Source organism: Macaca fascicularis, chromosome 10 (assembly GCF_037993035.2).
Source record: "Macaca fascicularis isolate 582-1 chromosome 10, T2T-MFA8v1.1".
NCBI classification, from domain to species: Eukaryota; Metazoa; Chordata; class Mammalia; order Primates; family Cercopithecidae; genus Macaca; species Macaca fascicularis.
The window spans coordinates 96,847,173-96,872,390 of record NC_088384.1 but is presented as its reverse complement, the minus strand read 5'-3'; the positions used below and the strand labels follow the sequence as shown (position 1 = coordinate 96,872,390).

Genomic DNA, 25,218 nt, shown 5'->3' with positions numbered 1-25,218 from the left:
TGATGGGTGTTGTTCAGTCTTCCTTTTACTTGACATGAGCAGCATCCGCACTGCCAACGTCTCAGTTCCTGCGACCCCCTCTTCTTCCCTTAACATTTCCTAAGTCTCCATGTGAGAAGGGAAGGAAGTTGGGGCTAGGCTGGCCTATGTGAGTCCCAAGTAGCTGGGTTGGAAGTGTGGGAACTTTCCTCACTGTGAGAACCTGCAAGTGTAAGTCATCTGGAACAGTCTGTACATCCATCAGAAAGGATCTGGTTGAATAAGTCACACAGCCATCTCCAGAACCCCACAAACATGTTACAAGTTGGACCATGTCTTTGAGACAGGCGACATATTCCACATCAGATTAAATGGAAAATAAACAATTAGAAAATAGCATTTATAGTATAATCTCATTTTTAAAAAAATATGAGATAAAGCAATCCTTGGAGTAGTAGAGATTAAGAACTTTTCTTCTTCTTTAATCTGAATTGTAAACTTGTATTAATGATATCGAGAACTACAATAACAACAATAATAAAGTTTTTTAAAAATATGAAAAGCAGATTTTTTCATAATTAGCAAAACTTGGAAGCAACCTTCAGTAGGTGAATGGATGAATAAACTATGGTACACCCAGACAATGGAATATCATACAACCATAAAAAGAAATGAGCTATGGAGCCATTAAGACATGGAAGAATCTTAAATGCATATTACTAAGTGAAATAAATCAATTGGAAAAGGCAACAAACAATGTGATTCCAACTCTGTGACATTCTGGAAAGAGAAAAACAATGGAGACAGTAAAAAGATGAGTGGTTGCCAGGGGTTAGGGGAGGAAGGGATGAATAGGCAGAGCACAGAGGAGTTTTAGGGCAGTGAAAGTACTCTGTGTGATACTATAATTGTGGATACACATCATTTTTCCAAATCCACAGAATAGGCAACACCAAGAGAGAACCCTCATGTAAGCTGCGGACTCTGGGTGATAATGACATATCAATGCAGGTTCATGAATTGTAGCAAATGTACCACTGTGCTGCAGGATGTCAGTAGTGGAGGTTGGGCTTGTTAAGGGGGTGGGAGATACATGGAAACCCTCTGTACTTCCTGTTCAGGTTATTAAAATACGAAAGGACCTTGCTCAGTCAAGTGCTGAGAGGGATGAATCAGGGTGCCTGGGAGGCTGGCCCAGTCAGGGGACTCCAGAGAGGATCAGGAGCCAAGATCTGAACCTGAATGGTGAGCCTTAGGGGCACAGGGCCAAACCTTCTTCCCCTCCTTGCCAGGTCCGTTGCTTGTAGCCCTCTGTGTAGGGCAGATGCCATTTAAGACTGAACTTGAATCCCAGCTCCATCATCTCTGCTGTGTGACTCTGAACAAGTGACCTCATCTCCCTAAGCCTTAAAGTCTCAACCTGTCAGTTGGGCATAGTGATGTTCCACAGAGTTGATGTGAGTTACATGAGGTCTTATATGTGAAATGCCCTGGATAGTTCTTGGTTCAGAGTGAGAGCTGAGGTCTGGGCGGGGCTGTATGAACCACCAGTATGGGGAAGGTGGGCAGCCCCTTCCTGGTCTGCCAGCCTTGGAGCCCCTGAAAGCTTCCCCAAGTGCTCTTCCAGGTCCAACCAGAGGCCCTTCTGTTTGATGGGTATGTGTCACGCTCAGCTCTGCCTGTCATCCTGTTGACAGAAGCTTCAACGAAGTCTCTTTCAAGTTCTACAGTACCTTGAGAGAGGTTCCAAAATACTTTATGTGGCGTGGAGGCCCACTCTTTCACAGGGGGGCACGATGAGACATTTCTGAGCAGCAAGCTGGCCCTGTGCTGAGAATTTGGTGGGGTTTTCTCTTTTTGATTCATCCTCTTCTCCCAGCTGAGGCTTGTTTTCCTTGAGACCTGAGACCCACTTTTCTGCCCTCAGTGATGCCCTGATCCAAAGGAACACAGCTTTACTCGCCTTTCAGGCTATGCGTGAGTCCAGGGTCATAATGGCCTTAGCTGGACCCCAGAAAGCTGCAGAGAATGCTGCCCATGCCTTGCATTTAAACTAACAGAGGGGCCAAAGCACAAATCCCTGGCTTGTGTCGGGTCCAAGAGAGGCAAACTGGCCTCGTGCACATTGGGCCACAAGGGGAGCTGGAGAAAGATGCAGATCCCTGGGCCTTACCCTCCAGGGGTTCAAGTTCTGGACGTCTGGGATTCTGCTTCTTAAACCAGCTCCTCAGGTGATTCTAATGCAAATATCTCCATGCCATTCTTCGAGTGACACTAATATAGTGGATATTGCAAGGGCTTAGACCTAGGCAGACCTGTACCTAAATTTTATCACATCAGCTGTGTGACCTCATTCATATTTATTCACCTTTCTGAGCTCCACTTTTTGCATCTGTAACATGCCCTTGTTTGAAAATAACACGACGGAGTATTCTTTAAGTTCCAGGCATAATGCTAAACCCTTTGCATCCTCTCATTTGATCCCAATGGTAGTCCTCAAGTAGGAACTATTATTTTTGAACTCTGGAAGCCTCACTCAAGACCACCTACCTCCCCTTGTTTTTAACTGTGATGCTGAGTCTCAGTGGAGTTAAGTATCTGTAGAGTACATATCACAGTGCTGGGCTTATTGCAGGTGCTTGATAAGTACTCACTGCCCTCACCCCCAGCCAATTGCCTCAGCACTGAATGGGTTAGGAGCTGTCAGGGATCTGACATGGAATGGGGCTTGCAGGGCCTGGAGGGGCTCAGAGCCCAGGGTACAACATCAATCCATCAGTGAGAATTCACCAAGGCTGTTAAGCCCTGGTGGAGGTGACCCCAGCAAAGGAAGCAAGACATACATCCTGTGATTGCGTTGTTGGGATAATTTTCCCAGCGAATAAAGAGAGAGAGGAGGAGCCTTCCAGATGGGAAGCCTTACGAGGGAAGGCTCTGCAGGGAACTGAGGACAACTCCACTAGATCGGGGAAATCTCAGGGTCTATGATTCTTTTGGATTTTTCAGAAGTCATCCTCTCTCCTTATTCTTCCCTGCTTAGTCCAGTTAAGCCTCTTCTAGGGAAATACTGCATTCTTGTTATTGGTAAATGAAGATGGATTTGTTGACACAATATAAAGCCAACTCACTTTATCAGCAATAAAACAAATCATACTGAAAAGAGCAAAGAGAGAAAAATGAAAATTAATAAATGAAGTTTATTGTTTTACAACAAGTTAGGTTTACATTTTCTCACCCAAACCTTTCCCCATTGAGTTTTAAATACTCTACCTAAATCCCTTGGGTCATCCTATGTTAAATATCCTCTGTGTTTCTGTTAAGAACTTCAAAGTCAAAAGGCAAGTGTTGGCTTTTCTTTGAGCTGGTAATATAGTCTTTCATTCATCCAACAAATATTTATTGAATGTTTACTGTGAGTGAGGCAATGTTTTGGGCACTGAGGATACATCAGCCAATAGGCAAAAGTCTCTGCTTTCATTGTGCTTATATTCTAACAGGGGAAGACAGAAAACAACAACAAAAGAACAATAACAACAACAACAACAACAATAACAACAACAACACCACCACCACCACCACCCAACCAGAACAAACATTAGGAGAAACTGGGTGAAACATATACAGGAAGTCTCTGTACTATCTTTGTTCCTTTTCTGTAAATCTAAAACTCAAAAACACAACAAAATTGTGTGTGTGTGTGTGTGTGTGTGTGTGTGTGTATTTGATGATAAATGCAGTGAAGAAAAGTAAATTGGGAAACGAAATTTGGGAATGCGCTGGGGCAAGAGGAGGAGCTGTAGTTTTTAAAAGGCTGGTCTTTTTGAAAAAGTGACATTTGAACAAAGATTTAAAGGAGGAAAAAGAGAAACCATGGGGATATCTGGGGAAAGGATGGTAAAGGAAATGTTAAGTGTAAAGTCTCAGTGGTCTCCAGCCTCAAAGAGGGCCTCCAATGACCCCAGTATTCATGTTCTTGTGTAGTCCCCCCTTGACTGCATAGGGCTGACATGTGTACCCAATAGGGTATTGTGGAAATGTGGGTTCCATGACTGGGTCATAAAAGAGATGACAGCTTCAGCCTTTCTCTTTCTTGGATCACCCATCCTGTGGAAAGCCAGCTGTTGCCTTGTGAGGGCACTCAAACAGTCCTATGGAGAAGTCCACATGGGAAGGAACTGAAGCCTCCTGCCAGCAGCCAGCAATAACTTCTGAGGTTTGTGAGTGGACCACCTTGGAAGCAGAGCCCCCAGCCTTCTAATGGCTATAGTTGCATTGACATTTTGGGCATAATCTTAGGAGAGACCTGGGACCAGAATCACCTAGCTATGCCACTCCCAGGTTCCTGACCCACAGGAACTCTGAGGCTTTTTAAAAAAAGAGTTTATTGTTTTAAGCAGCTACTATTTCAGGTTGTATGTTACATAGCAATAAATAACCAATGCAGATGTTGAGGTGAGAACATGCCTGGTTGCTTGAGGAACAGCAAGGAGGCACTGTAGTTGGAGTGGAGGTGTAAGGGTGAGAACAGGAAGATCTGAGGACAGAAAGTGTGAGTCAATTTCCTCCTGAAGAAAAGGCTTCTTCTCTCTGGGTATTACTATTATTATTTTTTCAGCAATTGGCTCTCCTGAGTGTTTCTCAGGCCCAGGCCTTGGGAACCAGTTTGTGATGCTCATTTTCTTCTCTGCTGTCATCTTCTGAGGTGGGTTTACATCTCCTCTTCCCAGGAAGTCTGTGGTGGTGTTATCCTTCCTGAAGTGGTTTCAGTGATACCTCATGCTGAAACTTGGCCAATATCTCTTTGGGCATTTTTTTAAAGGTCAGATCTGTTTTGGTAGAGAATCAACAAGATTTGAACAAAAAAGAGAGAAAAAGAATTTGATTAATTGGAAACAAGTTGTTGTTCAGAGATGAATTCACAGAGGAGGTAAGGTTTGAGGGAGGTTGAGAAATAGTTATGGGTAGTTGAGCAAAGGTGGTGGGTAGGGAAACAAATAGCAGAGACAGGGGGTAGGAGAAGGATAACTACTTTCTGGGAATTCAACATCGTTTGTGTGGAGATTGGGAAGAGGATATGGGGGACAGACGAGTGGAGGGAGGGGAGAGGATGCAGGGTCTGGTAAGGAAGTTGTGGGTGCAGGACTCAGCCTAAATTGTACCATGTAGGCCAGAGGCTGTCCTGTTGGGGAACTTCCGATCCTTCAGGGATGGGCTGTCAAATGCTGGCCCACCTGAGTTCTACTTAAGATTGTTTTGATTGTAAGGGTCAGAAAATCCATTTCAAGTTGGAGTTAGGAAAAAAGAGAATGTATTGATTTATGTAAGTGAAAAGACCATGGTTTGATGTAATTGGGGCTTGATTTCTCTCTCTCTTTAGGTTTTGTCTGCTGCCATTTTGGCACCATTCTCACTTAGGCTCTCCCCTTGTGTTTGCAACGTGGTTGTTAGCATTTTTTCTAGGGTTGAATATAGCAGAAAAGAGTAGTTGTGTTTCCCCCAGCATACCTGGTCAAAGTCTTGCTATTTACCATGATTGATGACTCAACTGGTTGTAGTGCATGTGCCCATTCCTAGGCCAGCCACTGCTACCATGGGTAGAACTTTGATCGGCCAGGCTTACACCATGTGCCAGACCTGTTGGAACCTAGAGACTAAGAATAGTGGTAGGGTGGCTGCCCCGATGGAAATCAGACTGATGCTACCAGTAGGTGGGTGGGTTGTGTGACAAGATGCAGAGAGGCATGCTTAATAGAACAGTCAAGGGAGTCATTTTATGAGCATATAGGGAGCAAGACAAGGGCACTAAGTCTACTCAAACTGATATGTGGTATCCATAGGTCTCTGTTAAATAGTCAGCACAGATATGTGCCTTTATGGATTCTGTGAGGTACTGTTATACTATAGTCACATTGCACCATCATTATTATTGATTTGTTTTATGCTATCTTGAATCTTTTAACTCCTTTGAGTTAGGGTAATGCTAGCTGCTATCACAGATAAAATGTAAAATATTATTGGCCTCAGACAATTTTCCTTCAAGTCCAGAAAGTGAGTAATTGATTGACAGTGCTGGCTCTCTGTTCCACAGAGCCATTCATAGATTGAGGCACCTTTCGTTTTATGGCTCCACCAAGTCCTTGCATCTTAGAATCCTTTCTTCCAGCTAGCAGACAAGGAAAGAGAAGGTGGGGTGAAGGCACCTCTGCTTGGAAGGGACAGGCATATCCCTTTCATTCATGTTTCAGTGATAAGAAGTAGTCATGTGGTTCCGTCTAGTGCAAGAGGGGCTAGAAAGTGTTGTTCTGATTGGGCAACCATGATCTGCCAACCTCGTACCATGGAGTGGTAGCATGCATTTTTGGAGGGCAGCTAGCCCACTTTGCCACAGCCTCCAAGTATGTGGTCCCAAACTGTAGTTTTTAAAGTTACAGAAAAGAAGATACAGAGAATTACTGCGTAAGGTGACATCAGGACCACTGAGTGATTTTTAGGCAGAGGAGGGACACAACAGATCAGTCTGTGCTCTGGGAACATTACGGACATGGTGGTAATGGAATGAAAAAAAAAGGACTCAGGTCCCTGTTGTCCCCACTTCTGGCCCAGTTTTGAGTAGGGCAATACTCAAGGGTTCCTTGCATTTACACTCCTACCACGTTCTAGGGACTCACCATGTGCCTTTTTGAAACACTGTCTATTGACTCCTTAGCACAGCTGAGAGGCAGATACTATTATCTGCAATTTACATATAAAAAAATAGAAAGTTCAGGGAAAGGAAGTGACTTGTCCTAGGTGTGCTGGGCCTCGAGCGGGTTGTCACTGAAGCTGCTGATCTGTATTGGGAAATGTGTTTGGGGACTGGGTGGTGCCAAGCATGCATTTGCCCTGTGGCATGGTGTCTTAGGGAGCAATGGGGTCTGAATACTCAGTGGTGATAGGGCCTGACTGGCAGATGGATTTGATAACCCTTTGAACCTGCACCTCCACTACGGGCAAAGCTTTAAGCACTGTGCATCTCATGTAGTCACCTCCAAGTCCCTAACAAAGATGCTCTGTGAGTCCCCTCATCAGCTCCCAGGAATCTGCTCCGTGGCTCCTGGCCCTGCTGGAAAGGGGGATCACAAACCTGCTCCCCAGTCTAGAGAAGCCAGTTCTGCTGACTGGGCAGATGGGGCCCACGCACTGGGACCTGGGGAGATTGAGAGGAGAAAGTGGCTGAGCACAGCTCTGCGAGGCCTGGTGATTTATGAGGAGCAGCTTCCGTGGGCCATCTGGACCACGAACTTCAGGAAGCACATCCTGTGTGGAGGCGCAGGCAGCGTGGGAGCCCTGCCAGGGAGGAGGAGGGCTGCAAGGGAGCGGGAGGAGGGAGGGGATGGGAGGCAGGAGTAGGACAGAGGCAACGTCGTAAGAGCCCAGGCAGTGAAATCAGACAGATCCAGATGCTTCCACTTGCAGAAACTTTGGGCAGGACCTTAATCCCTCAGGGCCTCAGTGTGATTAACTTTGAAATGGAATGACAACATACCCTCTGCACTGTGGAGAGGTTTAAATGGAGCATTGCTTTTATAAGTACCCAGCCCAATGCCTTGAAGGAAGGAAGTTGATGTTATTGAGCATCTTCCATGTGTCAAGCATTCAGTTAGGTGCTGGGAATATGAAGAGTCTCAGAGTTTGTGGTCTAGTAGGGGAGGCAGGCTATTTGGAACATGTGAGCTGTTTACAGTAAACTCTGGGAACACAGAGGTGAAAACCACAAACTCTGCCTGGAGGTGATGTTTGAACTGGGTCTTAAAGCAGAAATAGGAGCTAAGTGGCCGGGGAAGATGTGGTAAAGGGAATAGCCTGAGCAAAGCCATGCTACACCACCGTCAAATGTTGGTTCATTCATTTATAACTCCAGCCCTGATTGCTCCACTGAGCTCTGGATACATATATCCAAATGCCTATTGACATCTCCATTTAGATGCAATGGGCATTTCAAACTTAGCATGGCTAAAACAGAGATATTGGTCCTCCTGGTCCCCTTGCAACCCACACTCATCAATTTTCTTCCTCCCAGGTCTTCCTCTCTTGGTAAATGACCCCACCATCTACCCAGTCGCATACATCAAAAATCTAGAAGACATTCATCCATCTTCAATTTCTCCATTTCCCTCCTCAGTGTATCCAGTGGTGCCAAATTGCACCTTCCTATGTGTGCCTCCTTCTGAAATTGCACAATAGTGTGGTCATATCCCCAAACACAGCCTATCAGCAAGTCCTGTCAGCTCTTATCTCCCACATACATCTAGGATCCATTAGCTTCTCTTCATCTCCACCACTACCACCACAGTCGAACCCACTGTGGGATCTAACCCAGACAACTGCAATGGGCTTCAAGCTCGTTTTCTCATTTCCATGTGTCTTTCACAATCCAGTCTCCTTGCTACTGCCAGAGTGGTCTTTACGAAACAGCTGTCAAATCACTCCTCTGCTGAAAGCTTTTATCGCACAGTTATTTTCACAGTAATTCTGTATAACCTGTCACCCCAAAACCCAGTGATGTATAGCAGCAAGAATTTATTTCCTGTTCATGTGTCTGAGGGTTGGGGGGCTCAGCTGATCTAGGTAGGGTTTAGCTCTGCCCTGCAGGTTGGGTCCAGCTTAACGCTACTTGTTTCCATTCCTCGTTGGATCAATGGCTACCTAAGGCATGCTCTACTCCTGGTGAAGAAAGAGGAACGCTAGAGGGAAAGCCCATCTGTGCAAAAACATTCTGAGCCTCAGCTCCCAACACATCCACCACCATCCCATTCCTCAAAGCAAGTCATGTGGCCAAGATCAAAGTCATAGGGAAAGGAAGTACACTTCATCACCATGAGGCCATAGCAAATGTGTGGATAGATAATTTATAATAGTGGGATAAAGAATTGGGACCAGGCTGCCCGGTGTGGTGGCTCACGCCTGTAATCCCAGCACTTTGGGAGGTGAGGCAGGTGGATCATGAGGTCAGGAGATCGAGATCATCCTGGCTAACATCCTGGTGAAATCCCGTCTCTACTTAAAATACAAAAAGTTAGCCTGGCCTGGTGGCACGTGCCTGTAGTCCCAGCTACTCAGGAGGCTGAGGCAGGAGAATCACTTGAACCTGGGAGGCAGAGGTTGCAGTGAGCCGAGACAGTGCCACTGTACTCCAGCCTGGGCAACAGAGCAAGACTCCATCTCAAAAAAAAAGAAAAGAAAGAAAAAAGAATTGGGACCTGGTTGGGCATGATGGCTCATCCCTGTAACCCCAGCACTTTGGGAGGCTAAGCAGGGAGAATCCTTGCAGCCAGGAGTTTGAGACCAGCCTGGGCAACATAGCAAGATTCTTATTTCTACAAAATAACTAAAATAAATAAAGATTAGCCAGGTGTGGTGGTGCACATCTGTAGTCATAGCTACAAGGGGAGGAAGGTTGAGGTGGGAGGATCACTTGAACCTAGGAGTTTGAGGTCCAAGTGAGCTGTGATCGCCTTACTGCATTTCAGTGATACCCCTTTTCTAAAAAAAGAATCGCGACCAATAATTCAGTCTTCAACAGACGCCTTTTGTGGCTTTCTGTTAAACTTAGAATAAGGTCTAAACTCTTCCCCCGAGAATCTGGCTCCTGATATATCAACAAGCTCAACTCCTCCCACTTTTCCCCCTCACAAATGTCTCTCCAGCCATACTGTCATTTTGGCTGTCCCTTAGACTTTCCAAATGCTTTTTCACCTCAGGACCTTTGCACTTGCCATTCTCTGCTCCCAGATCTTCACAGGACGGGCTCCTTCTTGCCCCCAGATCTCAACAAAATATCACCTACACCCATGGAGCTTGTTGGAGATGCAGATGCCTGGGCTCCACCCCTAGAGATTCTGAAATGGCAGGTCTAGGAGTGGGTTTCAGGAGCCTGTTTCTAACAAGATGCACACAGTCAATACCAATGCTGACGTTCTGTGGACACATTCTGAAAAACACTGCTGTATAATGGAACCATGTCCCAGGAGTACCGGGGAAGAAGTGGAGGGCCATAGTCTACTGGGGAGTCAGGGAAGGTTCCAGAAGAGGCAGTGGCTGAGTCAAGGCCTGAAGGATGTGGCAAAGGTCATAAGGCAGACAGGACTGTATGTCTTGGTGTCGCCTTATGACCCTGAGAGCCTCCTCAGTGGGTGAAGCTACTCTCCCTGGATCTCAGGCCCCAGTCAGCCCAGACCCTTCTGGTCCTCCCTCCATTGACATTATATATGACCGCCATGCAAGCTTCTTCAGACAACCAATTCCACAGGAAGTCTTAGAAAGCTTTTTCTCTCTAAATGATCTTTTTTAGTGTCTGTCACCCAGAGTTGTAGAGATTTTATATCATCTATGAAATCCTATTAAGATTTTATTTCCTTATTTTCCTTTTATGATGACTGGGATTTCCTTCCTGAGAGAAGGCCTCAGGAAGTGGGCATGCCTTGGTGGGAGCCAGGCTTGGGAGCAGGTGGGTCACTGGGGCAGCCTCAGCCTCTGAGGCAGCACAGGCATTCAGAGATGGAAGCAATATTCAAAGTCCTGTGGTTCATTTTCTACCCAAGATACCCACTCTAGAGCATCCTATGACTCAGGAAAGACAGCCATGGGACTGCAGAGTCAGGAGGCCCAGCCTGAGAGTCAGAGGATCTGGTTAAAACCTTGCACTTCTTGGAGGGATGGCAGGAGTTAGAAGCTGCAGTAAGCCAGGATCGTGCCAATGCACTTCAGCCTGAGTGACAGAGGGAGACCCTGTCTCTATTTAAAAAACAAAGTTCTCCAGGTGATTCTAATTTTGCACCAAGGTGAGACTCTCCTTTTAGGTACATTCAGCCAGTCATGGACCCACCTTGAAGCTTACATTTTTCCATCTGTCTACAAGGATATCTTGAAAGCATTTCTGCTGAATGGATGCATGCTTCATTCCAGATCCAAAATGTGGAACCCCAGATTGGGGTTAAACTCAGGATAACATTAACAAAAGTCATCCAAATTGTACTGGTTATAGCCCCATTTATGGACCTCTGAAAAGTTCTCCCAATTTTGTTGTGGAGCCCCTTATATGTTTAGGAATAAATCTCATTCCCCACACAACAGCACTTACTAAATTCTCTCTCTCCTGCTCCTCCTTTCTTGCCGACACCTGCGGCCCATGGATCATGGTAGGGAACCTCACTACTTCCACCTCTGCTGGTGCTCCCTGCAAGAATGCAAATGTCCATTGTGTGGTGTGCAATATCCCAGACTTTGGTACCATTCTTGGCATCCCCATTGATTAAAGCTGCTTTGGGTCTGGTGCAGAAGTGAGAAGTCCAGGCTTCCTTTCTTGGGGTCACACTTTGTCACATGGGCTGCTGATGCACTGGGTCTCAGCAAGTCTGTTGAGAGCTCAGCCTCACTAGTCTCTTCTTGAAGCCTCTCCCTAGAGGACCTGGGCATGAGTTCCTGGCCCAGGCCTGGGATGTGAATAGTCCATCGTGGCTTCTCAAGTGTATGTTTTTGCTCTTTTCACTCCAAATAAAAAGAAACTTAACTGATTCCAACCCAAACTGACTTGTGCAAAATCGCCTCCTGGCTAATATACTCCCAAAATTTCCCTATGAGTGCAGTCCACTCAGCGATCAGTCTTAGAAGCCCAGGCCTACCTCAGTCCCACACATGGATTCAATGCAGATCAAAACTGAGAGTGCAAATTCCAAGTCTGTTTCATTTCCCTGGCCTCTCAATTTAGCCCCATCACCTGAGGAAATAATGATGTTAATAGCTGCTCTTTATTGAGTGTTTAGTCTGGGCTAATGTGATGCTAAGTACTTTCCATGGCTTATCTCATTTAATTCTTAATAAAAGTCTTAGATAGTGGTATTATTATGATCCATTTTACAGAGGAGGAATCAAAAGATAGAAAGGTTAAGTAAATTTCCCATTGCCACTTAGCATATAGGTGGAGGAGCTGGGACTTGGATCTAGGTCTGTATGACTCAGATGCCCCAACTCATGGCTGGCTGGGTTGTTCCTACAGAACCCAAGTAGATTCCTGATGTTCCTTTCCCAAGGGCTTGTGAATCATCTAGAAAGTAAGCAGATCTTGGGACTTCAGGAGTCTGGGTCAAGATGATGGTTCCATGTTTTCTCTTGAAAAATCAGATGGCATTGTTCTGTCTCTCGTCTTTCAGTTTCTTAAATTATCCACACTCCCTCAAGAGTCTATTTAGACCAAGAACTCAGAGTTGAATGTCAGAATTTCACAGCCAACAGTGTCCGGAGAGATCACCAAGTCCACCTGTACACCAGAGAAAAGGAAAAGTGGGCTTGTCTAAGGTCATATAACAAGTCCAGGGGAAGTTGGGTCCAGGATGCAGGATCCTTCTCCCACAGCCTTGCCCTCACTGTGTGGCCTTGCATAAATCTCCCCTCTCTGAAGACTCAAATGGACAGATAGCTCAGTTAAACAGACAGAAGCAATCTCAGTTAAGCTTTTAGAGCAGCAGAGCACTTTGACAAAAGGGAACCTGTAGTGAGACCTACTCTAACAGCTCAAAGCCAAGATGGGCTATTAAATCAGGAGTGTGTATAAGGCTCATTCTTCACCTTGTTCCCTTTCCCCATTTATCCTTGGGCACTTCTGGGAATGCAAGGTACTTGCTATTGGCAGTTAGAAAACCTTGGGCTTAAGCAATTTGAAAGCATTGAAAGAGAACTTGATGGAGCTAAATCTAAATCTAATTATCATGCTGACCAATCTCAGGAGAGCCCTCTAATCAATGATGTTAGAAAATGGTTAACAACCAGCTCTCTGAAAAAAGAAAAGTCCTGATAGCATTTGCCTATTTCTTTGGTGTAAATACTCTTATAATGGCCAGTTTTGTGAGTTACCAACATGATGTTAACCAGCTTGCAAATTTCCTGAAAACATAACAGTTAGCTCTTGGGAGCTGATACGAACTGACTCCAGCATACTACAGCTTCCAAATCTTCAAATACTTTGCAAGATTTGGATTTTCAAACTTTGGTAGCAGGCTTCCTAGGTGTCAGATGAAAGAAATGGGTAACAGCGTACAGATAACTTGAATATCCCATTGGTAGGTCTTTTTCTGTGCTATTATTGTCTCTGTTTCATATCTTGATGGAAATGTTGCAATTTTTACCCTGTTATAGAACAAACAGAAGTGTGACTTGTGGCTCACAATCTATGAAGCTGATTTTGTATAATTTTGACAGTTCTATCACATTTCTCACAGTTATGATTCTTTTCCCCTCTAGGGATGGTATGACATTATGTTGGGATAGTGTGTTGGGTACTGTTCCCTTCTGCTCCTTTCTGGTAGGCTACCTTCTTCTTTCTGGGTTTACACTTGCCTAAGTTCAAAGCTCTGACATACACACCTTATAAATTTTCCCTGCCCCCATCCCGATATGCCTGGAGGAGGGGTGGTGGGGACTCTGTGGTTCTAAATCTCTCCTTGGCACATGTTCTCAGGCATGAGTGAAGAATCAGTGATTCAGTTTGAACAGAGAAACTGCAGACAGATGTACTATTCTCACATCTGGCTACCTGGAGGTACAGCTGCACTTGGCCACCCACTCTTTTTTGCACCTGTTGGGGAGGAATCATTTCCTTATTGTGCTGGTGTTTTTATCTACATGGCAGAAGATGCTGAGGTCACATGCTCTGAGATGCCAGGCAGGCTCCAGGGGGCAGGGGAGATATTGTGGGCTGGCACAGAGGTAGAAGGGTGGCGGGTAGAAGGTACCCCTGAGTCACCTGGTCAGCGCCTCACATCAGCTGACTTGGTTCATGAGACAAAGCACAAACTCATTTTTATTTCCATGACTCCAATTGCACCTCTGCTGGGGTTAGGAAACCCATTCCCCGGATGGCACTGAGCCAGAAAATTAGCAATGATCAATGAAAGGGGAAGGATGATGAAATAAAAGTGGAGTCTCAATTATGCTCTAAATGAGCAAGGCGATGTTAAGTCTTCAACAGAGGAGGGGCCAGGGACTGGAGGAAGGAAAAAATGATTACGTGGAAGAATTCAGTGCCCCAGTCTGGACTTAGCCATTGATTTCCTATTCCAGTTCCACAGATGGACCATAAAGGCCTTGCAGAGTGCGTGGACCCGCCTGCCATATTTCTCCACAATATGCCTAAAGTGAATTCCTCCACTCTGCTTATCTGTCTGGCAATATCAGATCCCGGGTGGATCTAAGGGAACAAATGTCTGTGGGTATTATGTTAGGGATTTAAACTTACCAGCTGCTGGGAAGTCGAATTTGTGGTTTCAGGGCACAAGATGATTCTGTGTGAACCATGGTTAAAGCTACTCTTGTAAAATTACACAAGTAATTGGTTGTGTTCATATGAAATGGTGGGCTGAAATGTTTCTATGAGATTTCAGTGATTTTTTTTTTAACAACAACAAAAAACCCAAACTTTTTTCCCTTAAACTGCTAAAAGACAAAGTAATTGATGTTGAATTTGGTGACTTGCCCTGAAAAATGCAATCATGGGGACAGCCTGTATCAGACATTTAGAACGGAAACCAAATGTTTTCTTGCATGGATATCCATAACATAAGACTTATCTCCCATCTGGCAAAACCTCTTTCTGTAGAAATGTTCAGAGTGGAATTGCATTAATAAGTAGACATCAAGTGAAATATACTATTTATGCACTTTCAATAGTCTCTGTAAACTGAGTTGCATGTCAGCCTTGTATCAATAAACATCGCTACCTGCGGGTTTTCAAGACAGATTAGCCGAGAAGAGCCATTATGGGATGAAAGAGGAGGGCACGCTGGGAGAAGAATGAAATGAAACATTCACCCATGCAAACGTTTCCTTCCTGGATACTATTTGGATTTTAATTTCTTTTTTTTTTTTTTTTTCAAATATAAGATAAAATACAAGATGTTGGTGCTGTTTGGAGATAGCCCACATCTGTACAGCAAGGAGACAATTCTCCAAAGTGCAGCTCTCAGTGGGGTATTTATTTAATTCGTATTGGTTTTGGACCGCAGCCTGTAATGAGGAAAGATACGGATAGAGGCAGGAGATGGTGGTTGGAAATCTGTACCTTTTTGAACATGAAAGTACAAAAGGGTCGTGCATGTATTGAGGTTTTAGTGAAAATTCAATAACTTTAGCTGCAGACACTCTGCTCCGGAACACTAATAAAGATGGGAGAGCTAATAAAGGACCCAAATTCAAGCTTCTTAGAGATGAAAGCTGGAGTGGTGCCAGGCTCAGCTGCCCTGATGTGGAAGAATGCCCTGGTATGTTTTTGCACATGGGCCAATTGAGGACTAGGTTGATTTTAAGGCATCTTTCAACAGCACATGAGCCCCAGGGACCTGTGAATGCCAAACAGGGCCTACTGAAATGGGGTTCATTGAAGGGGGATCAGGGATGCTTAAATTTCCTGCCAGCAAATGCCCTGATAGACAGGCAGGCCAGAGTTAAAGACAAGAGGGTCCTCCCCGAAGTGAGACATCCCCACATGGGGTCTTTTGGTCTTCCTGAAGCACAGTGGCCTGAGTATCTCATCAATGAGCGAGTGAAATGGCCAAAAGCCTCTAAATGGTGAGTGAAAGGGCCAAAAGCCTCTAAGAAAGAGCCAGCAGCTAGCAAAGAGCTGTAGCATGGGAGGAAAGGGCTTGGCCTTGGCAGCATGAAAGACTGTCCCTGAATTATCTAACTCCATCCTCCTCTCCACACAGTACTGTCACTTTCTCTCGTCTTCAGATGCTCACTTATCTAAAACCACACCCTTCCAAGTGCAGATTCAGGGCTTGAACTCAGATGGATGAACAGCATGGTCTGAGCCCAGCCAAACCATCTGGGGTTCATATCATCTAGCTCCCGGAGGAAATCAGAGTTCTGGAAAGAGAAATCTGGGATAGGGCTCAACTCACTGACTCGTTTTATTATTAGGGTTGAACATGTTTGCAGAGGGCTGTTCGAGAACCATCTTGAAATCAGCCCTCAGCCTTCTCAGCTGCAGGCTGATGCCCTCAGTTTACACCAGGTTTGACGCTTTGCTGACAAGTTTGGCCACATTTGCAGAAGGCTGCCTGAGAAACATCTGTTTGAGAAGCTCAGTTTTTTCCTCTTTGGGCTAGAGATTCTCAACCTGCACTAGCTTTGCCTGAGGTCTGAATCCTCATTAGTGGGCTATAATTAGCATTGATTATTGCTGCAGTGCCAGGCATGGTACATGGCACATTACATCTTGTGTTGCAAGTTGTCATAACAACTCCAGGAGATTGGTGCATTATTATCTCCATTTTACAGATGAAGAAAGTGGGGCTACTGGCTGTATGATTTGGTCCCAGGTCTGTGTAAATTCTAACTTCATGCGGTTTAATGCTGACTAGGGAGGCTGTACATTGGGTCCCTTCTGGAGGGATGTGGAGGATGCACTTGACATTTTTGCCAGACTCATTGCTGTGGGCTGAGGTACACATGTGCAAGGTTGAACAGCCGGACCCCAGGAGGTGTCACTGCACCCAGCTCTTCCTCCCAGCCCACTCTTGGAATCTGCAGGCTCTACTCTGGACCCTTTTTGTCTGCCCTAGTTGCCTTCCTCTTCTCTGTGAAGTCCTGGAGCCTCTCACCCAGCAGAGCTGACCTGCCTGTGATAAATACCATTTAATTACAGAACAAGCTTTTCTGCCATTTCTCTCAGCACGGCTTCTATTGCTGAAGATTAAACTTCATTCCCACACCACTGAATTACCTTTTTAAACCTATTATTTCAATGTGATTAACTTCACTTCTTTCATTTAGCTGTAAGCAAAATCTTGTTTACAAGGCAAAAAAAGTCTTTGCCTTAATATCGGCAATAATAATACAAACGAACATTGCAAGAAAATAATTTATGTGAAAAACAGGAAAAAATGGCAGTGATACACGAGGCTCCTCTTCGATTAATAAAAAGGAGGAAATATTTAAAAACAATTTATCAGAGAAATATATGCAGTTCATACATCATGCATTTGCAAAGAATATACTAATATTCATTCCACAAATAGCTGTGTGACCCTGAATTCTAATTCTTTTGTGTGTGACAAAATTTGGGTTGTGGTTAAAATCCAGAACTGGGTTTGGTTAACAGAGTGCCAAGACTGGCCAGGCTACTGATGGAGAAAGAGGCCTGTGTTCACCAGACACCTGCCATGTTCTCTCTTTTGAATGTGGCCAAAGTGCATCGGAGGTTTTTAGAAAAGGTTATTACTGCAAGCTTGGGTGAGCAACCTGAAACCTAGGTTGGTTTTAAAGGCAGAGCTTCATCATATCAGTTGTGCCTCTTCTTTTCAGGATTGAAATGCAAACCTCTAGAAACCATAATTTTGTTAAAAATTGCAAAAGGGAGAAATGCTTGGTGATTTTAAAAATTGTTTTTATTGGAAGCAAACCTTGGCAGAATGTTTCCCAAAAGTTGTCAAGGCCGGGTGGCTGCTGGGAAGCGGTGGCATCTGTTACTGCAGTTATGCAAATCCTCTCCTGTTAGGGCCAGAGCTTGGAGGGGAGACACATGGCTGCGTGTTGGCAAAACAGACACCGTATGCTACCACCCGCGTTTCTCCCTAATTTATTTTTACCATTTTCTTTTATGGTCTTCCACTAGACGCACTTCCCAGGGAGTTCCTTTACAGGGCAATGCAGAGAAATTAGCATTTACATCATATTTAACAGTTTACAATGAGTTCCTCCACCCACACATAAAACAACGTGCTTTTATAAGCAAAACATCAATGTGAGAATGAATATTTCCACATATGGGGTCCTCATTTAGCTGACGTTTAGACTCTTTAATGGTTTAAGAGGAAAAATGGAGTTGGCAAAAGGCTTTCCAGCTCAAGCCAGGGTGCCCAGCCCTCTGCACCCAGCCACTGGGATGCCTTTGGGAGAGGTGGGCTGAGCTGGATTTGAAGACGCAGGGCTGGGACAGCGGGAGGCTCCGACCCTGGATCACCTCTTCCACCTCTTCCTTCTGCTGTGTCTTTGTTGCTTACCCCTTACACCCCTCACCAAATTTCTTGAGTTCTCTCTTCCCTCCCTGCTTTTTGCACTCCTGTCTTCCTCTTGTCTGATCAACCGTATCTACTGAACACCTACATTGATCCAGGCTCTGACCTGGGAGCCGGCATGACAGAGGAGAGTCAGACACTCTAAACTTTTTTTAACCCATGACTTTTTTAGGCATATAAAATACATGCACAACCAGATGGACTGACTTTTCCCTCTTAAACTACATAATGTTGAAATCATTCAGGAACCCCAGGTGGTGGTGACCTGTAATGGCCCAGACGAGGGACAACAGACTCTGACCTGGAGTCTAGCCCTGCCATCACTATGGTTAAGGCATCCTCTCTTTTCCCTGTTAGCTCTCGGTCTTGTTCTACTCAGAGGTTGTTGAGTACTGATTGTCAGGAACTTTGTTTACATACTCTCATCTCATCCTCAAAACAACTCATATTATCGGGGAGAGAGGCAGAGCGGGAGCAGGTTTTGTCGCTTGCCGTGCAGGCACTGGCCTGCTCCATGCTGGGATTTGCTTCACTGCAGCCCATGCAGACCTTCCCAGAGCTGCTCATTGTGTCTGTGGGGACTGTTGGGTTTACACCCTACTTCCTGTCTCAGAGAGGGGCTGTGTTAGAGGGGTGGGAGGCAGCAAAGCAGACAGAGCTATCAGTCCCTGAGAATGGGGGACCCATTTTTGGGGGCAGCCACATCCAGGGATGCCCCAGTTTGCCCTCCGGTGGGTACTAGGAACTGAAAACCCAGAGAGTGCCAGCTTCTTCCAGGGTGGGGGCACAGGCTCAGAGAGGCTGGGGGAAGTGCCAGAAACCATCAGGGCAGGTTGACAGATGTGTTTCTAGCATCTGCCTCATTCCTGGTGCTTGGCAGATGGGGCGCAGGGACCAGGCAGCTGAAAACCTGGATCTGTTTCAAACAGCTCCATTTCCCAGGCTCAAAGCAGAGCATTTCTGCAGGGCAGCCATAAAACCAGTGCCACAGGGTCTCTTCAACCAAAGTTTCACTAGAATGCGGTGTAAGCCTGGTTTTGTTGAGAGGGAATCGTGTGGCCCAGTGAGCACTCTCTGGCTTATGAAACCCCTTGCTTCTGCACCTGTCCTTGTAGCTCTGCACGTCACATTTGGAGCCTTCAGACACCTGACAACCTTGAGATATGCCCATTTACCAGATGAAACTGTCAAGGTGAAGGCTGACTTGACCTTCCAGAGCCATGCTGTCCAATTCACTAGCCACTATCCACAAGCTATTCAGAATTGACTTATATTGTCAGTGTATTTAAAATACTCTCTGCATTTTGAAAAAAAAAGAAATAAAGTATCTCAATAATATTTTTATATTGATTACATGTTGAAATAATAATATTTTGGATATATTGGGTTAAATAAAATTTATTATTAACATTATTTTCACCTATTTTTACTTTAAGAAAATGTGGCCACCAGAAAATGTGAAATGACACACAGAGCTTGCTTTCTATTTCTTTTGTACTGTGCCGTCCTAGAGGGCAGGCCTTGTAGCATCATCCTCAAAGACATTGTGCCTGTGTCACCAGCAAAATTTGCCCAGGAGCCCTTATTGCTGGATATTGCTAGGTCCTGGAGGCATGGGCCATCCCTTCCCCTGTTGCCCAGAAAGTGAGAACTGTGTCCTCAGGGACCCTGGTCAGCTGTTTCCAAAGAGCAGTGACTGCAGATGCAACTTTGGTTACTCCTGGCAGTTTCTGCTGATCTGCTACCCCTGGCACCTAGATACAGTCCCTGTGCTGGGTCCCAAGGCTCATGGCTACTCCCTCTAGACCCAAAGACAGGCTCCAGAGGGGTCTCTTGAGGGGCATCCAGGGGCTTCTCTTCCTGTTCCTTATGGTGGCTGGGCTTGTTCCCGGCTGACCCACAGGAACTGGGCTGCCCTACATCTCCTGCCTTGTACCTCCTCTGCCTTGATGGGCTGCCAGGTTCTAGGCAGGTGCCCCTGGAAGCCGAAGCAACCTTGGGAAGCACGGAGGAGGGGACGTCTTGCTGTAGCCACCTCAATCCTGAGTAAACCTACCCCCCTCCACCACCACAAGGGGCACTTTTTCAGCTGTGGGCAGCATAAAACATCCTCAGCGCTAAGGGAGCAGTGGGGACAGGGTGCTCTCACTTTGTTCAGTGTCTCAGCCCAAACTCTCCCCTTAAAGATGGACTCATCCCTTTACTTAAAGGTGCATCCTCTTTGGACCCTCCAAGGGCCCCCAGAATTCCCCGTTTTCCAGGAAAAGCTCACCCTTTTGGGGGTGGGTGAAGACGAGCTTCATCTGCATCCCCCCCTTGAGTAGATATTTATGGAGCACCCACCTCCTGGCAGGCACCCTACAAGCACTGGCCACACAGTAGCAAACAAAAGCAGCTGCACCCTGGCCCCTCAGAGCTCCCTCTAGTGGGGGAGACACGTGCTGATCTAGAAATCACACCCAAGTCTCCTTACAAACTCTAAGAGCTACTTACAAAGGATGCGAGAAACGGATCCAGTTTTGAGTGGAGGTGGTTGGGGTCAGGGAAGGCTTCCCTGAAGATGCGATACTTCAGCTGACATTGTATTTTGGAAACTTTGGTTTTTCTCCCACACCGCTCCTAGGAAAGGGTCTTGAGGATCAGATGAGGCTGGAGAACATTTACCAGCTTGGCCTGAGGCAGAATTTTCTGGAAGGAAAACTTCAATAAGAACAGAGAAAGAGATCTAGAAAAATCAGCACATTTTAGCGTTAAGCCTTAAGAGTAAGATCAGGCTGCAACTGGGAGAGGAAGGGAGGGTTGAAATCCACAGTGGATAGAGGCAAGAGGTTCAAGGCCAAGGGGGTGAATGGTGATGGGGTGTGGGCCTCCCTCCCGGGTAGAGCTCCTGGCTGCTGCAGTGATGGCTTAACAGATCTGTGCAGGGCTGCACATTGCGTATTTGGTGTTTTGATGGAGCCTCTGTTTTACTGGGTCTCATAAAAGCTTCCAATGATAGAGTATGCCTGATGGGGAGCCCAATGTTGGAAAGAGCCCTGAACCACGAGACCTGGTTCCAACCCTGATTTTGCCCCTGACCCACTGTGTGACCTTGGGTGAACCCTCTCCCCTCTCTGGAATACAACCTCCTCATCTGTAAAATAACGGGGCTGGACTGGGTGACCTACAAGCCCACATGCACATCTCGGGTTCCAGGACTGTGGGAGTCAATGACGTGCTTGACTGAGCCGTTCCCAGTTGTAGCTGAGAGGTCGAGGTTCAAGCCTGTTATGAAGCCACCGCTCAGATGCTGCCACTTCTGATATTAATTTCTTTTCTCCCCATGAGACATGGAGGGCTTTATGAATGACTCCAAGAATTGCCTCTGGCCTTGGGGACGGAAGCTGGCTCTGAAAGCCAATGGAGCTGAAACCCTAGAGCACCTGTACCCCAGGCTTTGGTGAATTGACCCAAATCATTTCTCCTACGAGCAAGCTGTGGCTGAACTCTTGAGAACGGGGAGCTGGTGACAAACTTTCATTCTGATTGTCCCCAGAGCCATGCTCTGCTTCATTTGAATCCAGAGTAGAGAAAGCCCTGATTTTATTGGAAGTACAAAGTCATGGATGTGGGGTTGTTCTATTGTGAGTTAGAATCCTGTAACCAGTGGACTAACTCTGGGTCACCTCCATGAGCCTTAGTTTCTTTATCCATAAAATAGGAGACAGTGAAGTCACCTACCTTCACCAAATTATTAGGAGATGAAAATGAGCTTGTTATATCATATGCAAGCACCTGGTAAAATTTAAAGCTATATGAAGTTTATCATTATTATAAAATAAAAAACAACAATAAAAATATCCCTGTTAGATGAAAAAATGTATCTCTAGAGCTTAGAGATGCTAATGCTAATAAAGGTATCCTTCCTTTGCACAGTACTTTATCTAATAAAGCACTACTCTATGTTCATTATCTCATTTTTTTCTCACCAGGACTATGAGGCAGGTGTCATCACTGCTATGTTTCAGATGGGCAATGGCTCATGAAGGAGAAGTAGAATGCCTGAAGTCACAGCTACCTGGAGGGACATCAACCCCAATCTGATTGCCTCTAAGTCGGGTGTTTTCTCACCGTCTATGTTCTTTGGACTGGACATCCAGCATTGCCTCTCCCTTGCAGTTCTTGGGATGGCCACTGTCCTTTACTGGTAGGTGTTGGTCACTCACACCTGTAACCCTTTGGCTAGAGGGGCTTTGAGAGTGGACACACACCCCTTTTTTTACATGGTCAGGAGGAGCTGGCTTAGAATAGCTTTGTGGGACACTGTTGTCCAGGAAGCTACATGTCAGCTTCATGCTCAGGTGAGTGATGGCTAGAGCCAGGGTAGACTCTTCTGTGCCCTGCCTGGCCTGAAAGGCAGGTGTGGAGAGGGGCGGACAGGCTGCGAAGGTGAGAAACTCTATGGAAGGATATCAATCACTGGCTGATGTTTCAACAAGAGGAAGATCCTCAAACAAGCCCCAATGCCACCCGACAGATACTCCCTTATGTCTTCCTGCCATTCCCCAGGCCAAGGGCCATGCACTAATTCATGCTAAAACTTCAGCCCTGCTCTTTAGAAGCTCACAGTCAGTATGGAAAAGCTGTCTGGGTGGCTACTGGAGATCTGCTAGCATAAAAGTTTCTGATTCCTTTCCAGCTAAAAATGAAAATGTCTTTTTAGGGGGAAAAAATAAATAAATCCCCAGAAACAACACCTTATCAGAATAATAAAATTAAATTATAACAGGGCTGTCAGCGACACAATATCTGAGGGTGACAAGATGTAATCTCAGTAAAAACATTGGATCTGTCCGTTTATAGATCTAATAAATTATGTTAGAATTGTGCTCTTATAAATCCAGGCTGTCGAGGAAACCCAACAACTAATTCATCAGTTGCTCATCGAGAGGTCTGCTTCTCCGTTTCAATTGCTCACCATGTAGATAACAAGGAGCCTTACAGACTGGCTGGTTAAATGTCATTTGTTTCAGAGCTGTAACACGGCACGGATCATTGCTCACACATCGTCACCCAATTATATTAACCTGTGCAGCAATACGGTGTAATGACATGACATTAACGCAGCCACTTCAGAGGGGCGACAACTTCCCTTCTCACAGAGGCTGGAGCTGCCGCCTGCTCCCCAACCTCTCCCTTGTCATTTAAATGCAAAATAAAAGCTCTTGAATGGAAGGAGCAGAGAGTCAGTTCTCTCTGGCTGAAATTTAAAATATTCTATGCTTTATCCTCTGTGAGCTATGAGGGGCTTGCCTGCTGAGTTTTTTGTTCAGCAACTCAATTTTCCCAAAGGACGAGGTTTCCACCCTCCTCCTGAAATTCACAATTTTCTTTGTCTTCAAGGGCAGTTCTGAGATTGCCCCCAAAATAAGGAATAAGGAGATGACTGAATTGGGGGATGAGAGGTACAGAGACAGCCCTATTTACAGAGGTAAATTACAAGGCACAGAACCCTTCTTGGGGTTTATGGCATTTTGGGGTATCTAGTTTCTTTTTTCTTTTTCTTTTTCTTTCTTTCTTTCTTTTATTTATTTATTATTATTATGCTTTAAGTTGTAGGGTACATGTGCATAACGTGCAGGTTTGTTACATATGTATACTTGTGCCATGTTGGTGTGCTGCACCCATCAACTCGTCATTTACATCAGGTATAACTCCCAGTGCAATCCCTCCCCCCTCCCCCCTCAACATGATAGGCCCCGGTGTGTGATGTTCCCCTTCCTGAGTCCAAGTGATCTCATTGTTCAGTTCCCACCTATGAGTGAGAACATGCGGTGTTTGGTTTTCTGTTCTTGTGATAGTTTGCTAAGAATGATGGTTTCCAGCTGCATCCATGTCCCTACAAAGGACACAAACTCATCCTTTTTGATGGCTGCATAGTATTCCATGGTGTATATGTGCCACATTTTCTTAATCCAATCTGTCACTGATGGACATTTGGGTTGATTCCAAGTCTTTGCTATTGTGAATATCTTTCTTTCTTTCTTTCTTTTTTTTTTTTTTTTTTTTTTTTTTTTTTTTTTTTTGAGACAGAGTCTGGCTCTGTCGTCCAGGCTGGAGTGCGGCGGCGTGATCTTGGCTCACTGCAACCTCTGCCTCCTGGGTTCAAGCAATTCTCCTGCCTCAGCCTCCTGGGGCATATGCCACCACCCCCGGCTAATTTTTGTATTTTTAGTAGAGACGGGATTTCACCATGTTGGCCAGGATGGACTTGATCTCTTGACCTCATGATCTGCCTGTGTCAGCCTCCCAAAGTGCTGGGATTACAGGCGTGAGCCACCACGCCCAGTGGGAGTATCTAGTTTCTTTTGTCTTGTCAGAGATACAAGGAAAAGATGAACATGCCGGTTGATTTCAGAGCCTGTGTTTCTCATTCTTGGCACTGCTGACACTTGGATTACCGTTTGTCATGGGGGTCTGTCCTGTGTTGTGGAATGCTTAGCAGCATCCCTGGTGTCTACCCACTAGATGCCAGTAACATTTCCCCACCGGTTGTGACAACCAAAAATGTCTCTAGACATTGCCGATTGTCTGCTCAGGGGCAGAATCGCACCCTGTTAAGAATCATTGATCTAGGGCAAAATGTTTTACTCTATAAATTTCCAGTAAATATTTACAGACCACCAGATCTGTGCTGGGTTTGGGGCCCTTTAAGTTGCTTAGGAATTTCTTCACAAAAGAGAGGCCTGTCTCAGAACTCCCAAAGTCTCTGTCCTTGGCAGACAGAGAGGTGGTTATGTCCTTCAGGTTTTTCATGTTGAATCCCATCTCTGTTTAATAGCCCTGAAACTTTAGGACTCTTGCTTCATCTGTACAATGGGGATAATAATAGCACTGATGTCACTGAGCTGTTGTAAGAATTAAATGATTTATACAGGCAAAGTACTGAAGGCCTGGCACACAGGAAACCTTTGGTACTTGGTTTAATTTTCATTAAAGCTCACTCATCAAGGATCCTTTGGATCCTGGGGACAAGGAGTTAGCCCAAACCTCAAGGACAGAACGTGGCCGGGGGTTAGGGACAGGCAAAACAGGTCTCCCTAAGCAGAGCTTCTATCCTAGTAAAGGAAATCAAGGAAGTAGCCCATGAGGACAGACTGTGCATGCCTAGGAGAGCCTCATAGGTACCAGTGCTGACCACTTTAAATAAATC

The 25,218-nt window shown here is 45.5% G+C and overlaps 1 long non-coding RNA gene across 2 annotated transcripts in view; it reads left to right on the top strand.

Moving 5' to 3' along the window:
- The window catches only part of LOC107131116 (uncharacterized), a 294,115-nt gene that overhangs the window by 242,153 nt on the left and 26,744 nt on the right, over positions 1-25,218 (top strand). For both annotated transcript variants that reach the window (XR_001494152.4, XR_010578668.2), the window contains one exon: positions 21,998-22,212. This is a non-coding gene — a long non-coding RNA (uncharacterized lncRNA). The remainder of the gene's footprint in view (positions 1-21,997; positions 22,213-25,218) is intronic.